Here is a 7177-nt window from a genome sequence, read left to right as displayed (position 1 = left end):
ATATAAGGCCTGTTCGAAATCAAATGAAAAACAATATAAACGAGTCTCACTTAATTTTACAAGTGTATATTTCCTTCATAATTAGATCACAGCAAAAACATTACAGTCAACCAAAATAAAATGGTTTTATTAAACAAGTTTTTGATGAAGGCGCATTTCCATTCTATATCTATATATTCAATAACCGTTAAGTTTCTAGAAGGGTATAATAACAGGCATATTTCATAATTAAGCAATAATTTATATGAAGTAAAAATATTTAATTGGGACTTTTACACAGTTGAGCTCTAGAAAAGCAGGTTCGATGAGGTTTACATATTAATCTCACAGTTCTTCTGTCTGTCTTCTAAATGTTCGTGCTGTTTTGAAAGGTTATATTTGTGAGCTCATATCCCATGATTCCCCGAGGGAACGCAGCGGAGCGACTGATGATCAGGGGAAGAGCCTCAGTCATTCTCGTCACCCTCGTCGGATGAGGAACGGGAGCGGTCCTGGCGGTAGCAGAGCGCGAGGGTGCGGAGCTGCTCCAGGGACTCGGTGAGCTCGCTGAACTCGGGCCCGTGCGAGAGAAAGCTCGGGATCACGCGGCGCAGGTCCAGCGCAGAACAAGCTTTCTGCAGCTCAGACAGCTGGAGACCCACGGCAGGACCCGACTGAAGACTCGTCAGCACCGGGAGACTGGAGACCCGCTGAGGGGGAGCTGGGGGAGACACGGGGGAAGACAAGAACTGGAATTAATCAGGGACGGAGAGAGAGAGAGAGAGAGAGAGAGAGAGAGAGACAGAGAGAGAGGGAGAGGGAGAGGGAGAGGGAGAGGGAGAGAGAGAGAGAGAGAGAGAGAGAGAGAGAGAGAGAGACCTTAAAGGGATAGTTCACCCAAAATTGAAAATCAGCCCATGATTTACCCATCCTCAAGTCCTCATAGGTGTATATGACATTCTTCTCTCAGACGAACACAATCAGTGTTATATTAAAAAAAAATATCCTGGTTCTTCCCAGCTTTATAATGGCAGTGAATGGTGCCTGAGATTTCCGACGCGTGACGAGTGACCTCTGACCCGAGGTCACTGACCTGATCAGAGGTCACTCTTCCACCGGAACTAGACTCGCGTACGCCCGTTACCGGCAGCCAGTGATTATAGTTAATAAAGTTATAAATATGGATATTATTCTTGGCTTCAGAAGGCCTTTATGAACCCCTGGAGTCGTATGGATTACTGTTATGATGATGATGATGATGATGATGGATGCATTTTTTATTTCTTCGAAATCTCAGGCACCATTCACTGTCATTATAAATCTTTGAAGAGCCAGGATATATTTTTAATATGACTCTGATTGTGTTCATCTGAAGGAAGAATGTCATATAGATGAATATCAGATGATGTCACTGACGTCACTCACTTCTAAAACTTGTCTGCCGCCATCTTGAGTACCTGATTCACGTCAGTCGCAAAGGAACTAGCTAGCTATGCCTTCAATATGTTGTGCGGTGGGGTGCAACAACAAAAAGGAGACCCCAAAATATCCTTTTACAGGCTACCTCAGGACGACAAAAAGGCCAACCAAAAGATAATAACATAGCCTACGAATTTGGTTTTGATGAAAGAAAAAAGAAAAAAACTATATGAGTGCAGCTTAGAACCCAGAACCTCTGACACGCTCGGCAAAAGTTCTGCCCCTGGACCATTTAAATACACGCTTAAAATAGTCAGATCAACATATAATAGGCCTCATTAAATGACTAATTATGTATATATGTATATTCAATGATATATATATGTATATATAATTGAATGCCAGGACTGGTAGTTCGGTAGCAGCGGACAGAGGCTGGGAGTATGCATCAGGTATCGCGTAGGGATCACACCCTAACGATATTATTTTTTGAAAGTAGCGTTTCTTTTCATGGCAGTCGAGGTGCGAAATGTTGTCTTTCGTAGCCTTTTACTGTATCCGAACGAAGCTGTAGCAAGCTAGCTAATGCTTGTCAGTACCATAGACAGTACTCGGTAGGTACTCAAGATGGCGGCAGTCAACTGGAAAAAGAGCGGATGACGTAAGAGGTCACGTGACTCAGAGTCCTGCTATGGGTCGGGTACCCGCTGTAAAACGGGTGGATTGTGACATTCCTAAAATTCACGGGCGGGGACGTGGGCGGATAATGAACTCCTTGTGGGCGGGTAACGGATGAGAAATATGTGCAATATTTGTATATCTAAATTACCATTACACATACGCAAATATGTGTTTTAGTCAGGCCGTCCTTAAAAATATTCTTGTTTGCCGTAACCCGACCGACCCTGTCAATTTAGGACCGACCCAATTTTTTTTTTTCCCCTTTTTAGTCCGACCGACTTGCCGGTTGTGAACTTGTGTTAAAACCGACTGATTTTTAATTTTTTTTTACTCTTCAAACAACTAATACAAATGCAATAAAATGATATTAATTATATTTTATTAAGTATTGTGTATATAAATTGCCCATATGCCTACATACAAACATATACGGTCTTTCTTTTAAATAAAAACCGGTGGCGTCATCTATGATTATAAGGGCTGTAGGCTATATGCGAAATTAAACCGAAATCGCGACACTCAGGGCCACGAACCTACAATTAAAACTTTCACAGAGACCTCAAACAGACATTAAAAACACCAAATATTAAGAATTGGCACATCAAGCAAAATAATATTCGATAAATGATCGAAAATCGTAGCCTATCTCCCCCTCCACATGCTCACCGGCAATGCTCTGACATTAAATTTCTCTGTACTGTATGTGTTGTAGCCCTGTCATTAAAAACTATTTAGTTTCATATTCATGTTTAAATAAAATATATATTTTTTTTAAATTTCATGTTGATTATATGAAAAGTGAAAAGCATGAATAAGATAAGATGATCCCAAATATCTGGAGACAAATGCAGTGGGCAGACATGGTTTTGACCATTTCATTAAGTTTATGTAGAAAGCCTTTCTTTAAAGTGAATTTCGTTTCGTATTAATTGTATCTTAATTTCAATCAATGTTTCATCAACCAATTTCCTGGATTTAATAAATAAGGTAAATATAGCAGGCAATAATCACGACACGGAGGCGCGGGCGCGTGAACTTGAGGCTCGTCTCTTAAAGGTCCCGTTCTTCGTGATCCCATGTTTCAAACTTTAGTTAGTGTGTAATGTTGTTGTTAGAGTATAAATAATATCTGTAAAATTATAAAGCTCAAAGTTCAATGCCAAGCGAGATATTTTATTTAACAGAAGTCGCCTACAAAAAACGGCTGGATTGGACTACATCCCTCTACTTCCTTCTTTAATGAAGTCACTAGAACCGTGTTTTGACTAACCTCCGCCCACAGGAATACAGGCGTATTGATGGCGAAATGTCAACAGACGTGGTTGATGTTTATCTATAATCGGATACCGCAAAAGTTTAATTCGAAGTTGTTAGTTTGCTCTGTCCATTTCACCACGGACTGTTTTTCTAACCTGGGACAATATCAAGCAGGCTTCTCTCAGCGTTTCATACTGACGAAGGGGACAATTTCAACTACTGTATATTCCAGCAAGCGGTAAGTTTTGATTTACTATGGAAGTAGCGATCAACTTCACATCGTTTCTCTTAGTAGGATGAAAATAATCTTACTTAAACTGTGATTAAAATTATACAGAAAGCGATCAAAGAATAATCCCTTTCCAATCGCCCAAGCTGTCAATCACACAGCGCGAGTTTATCTGGACACTTGCCAAAACTCGTTATGAAATCAATGACGCTGTTACACTGCACAACGAAGCTCTTACTGTATTTATATACCTCATGTTTGCATTGGTGAAATCATTAGTGAGTGCAGAAACTGCGTTGCAATGATAAGATCTTTTTTCACGCGATCAACAGACTGTCATCTGCTCAGTGCTCATCACTGCAACCTTTTATGTGATTGAAATAGATCTAAATACTTAAAAAACTTCTGACGATTCGTTAATCCCGATAGCTGTAATAGTAAAAACGTATAATAGCTGTAATAGTAAAAGTTTTCCAGATAGTTCCACATGTAATGCCAGATATTTCATATGCAAGCATGTCAGCCAATCACAGCAGAGGGCGTTTACATTGAAGTCTCACAGCAGACACTCCCCTTCAAACAGTGTTCAAACCAGGGAATGAAATCAGGCTAGGAAAAATGCCTTTTATTTCTAAATTATAAAAAATTTTGATCTAAAAAACATACTAACATTATAAGGGCACCCCAGGAAACATTATAAAATAATAAAATAATCCATGGAATGGGACCTTTAAATGAACTGAAACTCAGCGTATAAGCTACTTGCCTCACAGTCCTGAGAAATAGAAAGCATGAAATGTCTACTTTTAAACAAAACAATAAAAAAAAAAAAAAAGAAAGAAAACAGACTGCTCTCTGCTTATGCAATCCGTATGAAATGTGAATTTCTCTCTGGCGCGTTCACTACTGCGAAGATCGCGAGTCAGTCAGCATCGTCAACTTCAACTTTGACACAGAAAACACTTGTTTATTAATAAACAATTGAAATGTCTCCTTGATATATTTGACATATTAATAATCATTACTTTTCCCAGTTCTTTGTGACAGCTTTTAGGTGCGTTATTGGCAGCGCACCCTGTGAACGCGTCCCCACCGCTCAATAGATTTTAGCTTGTGTGTGATTTATCTTGGGCACGGGTCGGGTAACGGGCCAAATATTAACGGGTCTGAGCGGGTGCAGATTTAATTTTGATATTATCACGGGTGACGGGTCGGATCTGGTGCTGAACTTTGCAGGTATGGGCGAGGGCGGGTCTCCAAAAATGGACCTGTGCAGGACTCTGACGTGACTGATATACATGTATACACCTAGGATGACTTGAGGGAATCATGGGCTAATTTTCATTTTTGGGTGAACTTTCCCTTTAGGATCAATAACTGTGTAAAGTTTATTAATAATGAAATATGTTAATTTCAACCTTAATCAGAAGACAGTAGTGTCATTATTAAGCTCAGCTCATTTAATGTTTTATCCTCATCTGATAGTGTCAGTGCAGTCAAATACAGAATATTACTGAAGTTCTTTAAAAACCGAACCGATCAAGCCAGGGGCGACAGTGGTAGACACTCGAAACACTGTAAACGTGCACTATTTATTCCTCTAACATCCATAATGCATATAAAGTCTCACACTTCTGTTTCATATCTCATGTATTGTCTTTTTTAGACTATTTACTATTTATTATTTTATTATCTATTATACTTTTTCCCATGTTCATCTGTCTTCAGTGTGTACTGTTGATGTCTGATGATGAAAAAGCTCCAGCTCTTCTCTATATCAGTGTCAGTGTTTCTGAACTCCTGAAATGCCTCCATTGTAGTCTTGAGTTTCTTCCGGGAATGAATACGTCTCAATATTCCTCATTATAATAATTAATACGCAGAATAAAGGGGCGGGGCCTGGTTGAGTTAGTTAGTAGCATGTGTAAACCACAGAATGTATAATAATATGGGCGTAGTTACGTCTGTGACGTCACCCGTAGTGTTTCTGAAGAGCGTTTTTGAAGCCCAAAGTGGGCGGAGCCGGCCGTCGCCATCTTGGCAGCGTCACTCCCGGATAAACGCAAATGTGCAGCGAGGCGGATTAGCTGAGGAGACGTGACGTTAACACACAGCAGACAAACGCTAGTAGTGACATCAGCGGCAATCCACCTGTCACTCAAGTGGCCACGCCCTTAATTATGCAGAACTTTAAGGCTCAATATAATTTAGACGGATGAGTTATAAAAATATTCACCCCCTCACAGTCGTCATGAAGGGCTAAATTAGCTTCATAGACCAAAACCAGTTTTTGTACAGTACCAGACTGTAAACATGTTTTTCTCTGCTGTAAAGTTGGGCATTTTAACATGCGGGTCTATGGGACTGACTCTCTTCTGCAGCCGGCCTCTAGTGGCCAGTCCATGAACTGCAGTTTAAGAGAGTCAAGAGAGAGACAGAAAGTTTGCCGCTTGGTTGAAACTGGTGGTTATGGAAAGGGGCGGGACATTTCCTAAACACGCTCGAAGCGCTCGACCAATCACAACACACTGCTCCAGCCGACCAATCAGAGCACAGTGTGCTTTTCAGAGGGAAGGGCTTCATAGAGACAGGAAGTAAACAGAGCGTTACTGACAGACTGGGAAGAGAGGAGCCGCAACAATGGAGAATATGAGGAGAATAATCAACATTCAAGCAGGAAAACCTGTTCTAGTAGAGCCTGAAACAACATCAAGCGGTTTCCACATGAGCTTATGGCTATAGAGCGGCACTCACTGTCAGCAGGATCAGAACGGTTCTGGAGGAAACCCTGTGGGCCAAGAGCCGGACTGAAGATCTGTGGGAACGGAGGGGTGAGTTTACTGGGACTGGACAGCAGCTGCACCGCCCTGCAGACACACACACACACACACACACACACATCAGACTCAGACCAAAGACAGCCGCTCAGAGCCGTACGGTTAGTGTGTGCCGGTCACTCACAGAGGGGATGATGGGTAACGTGACCTGACGTATGCCGCCAGCACGTCTTCTCCAGAGCGCTCGTAGTGCAGAGGACTGGGCGGCTCCACGCCAGGGAGGACAGGACTGAGGACAACAATACTTACAGCATCACATGTTTTACATTTGAACTAAACACATACATAGACATTTCCATGTAACATAGAAAAAAAAGAAAAACGAATTCTCAGTATTTTATACTGATATTCAATACCACCTCTTTCCTAGTCTTCTATCGGCACCTAATATTCAAAGAGTTATTTAAGTATTATTGGTAACACTTTACAATAAGGTCTCATCTGTAAACATTAGTTAACATGAACTAACAATGTGCAACATTTGTGTTCATGTTAACTAATGAAATCTTATTGTATAGTTTATATTATTTATATACCATTATAGTTTTTATTGATATTTTGAATTAGCTTTTATATTTATATTTTCATTATACTTTATATACATTACATTACTATTTAGATTAATTTATTTTCAGTTCAGTTTTAGTTTTTATTAATTTTCAATTAATACTTTAACTTATTTTACTTGGTTTCCAAGGCAACATTTGTAATTTTAGTCTAGTTTTTCATCAAATATTTTAATTTTATTTCAGCCTTATTTCAGATTAACAGAAAT

General features: G+C 40.1%; 1 long non-coding RNA gene across 1 annotated transcript; it reads right to left on the bottom strand.

Annotated features, from left to right (window-relative positions):
• Positions 1-472: 472 nt before the first annotated feature.
• LOC307163784 lies at positions 473-6692 on the bottom strand. The gene is made up of 3 exons (XR_013822141.1): positions 6527-6692; positions 6320-6432; positions 473-700 (listed from the first exon to the last, which is right to left on the bottom strand). It is a non-coding gene; the product is annotated as an uncharacterized lncRNA (long non-coding RNA).
• Positions 6693-7177: the final 485 nt, after the last annotated feature.

The sequence above is a fragment of the Squalius cephalus genome (assembly GCF_949319135.1).
Source record: "Squalius cephalus genome assembly, chromosome: 8".
Lineage (NCBI taxonomy): Eukaryota > Metazoa > Chordata > Actinopteri > Cypriniformes > Leuciscidae > Squalius > Squalius cephalus.
This window is presented reverse-complemented; position numbering and strand designations above follow the sequence as displayed.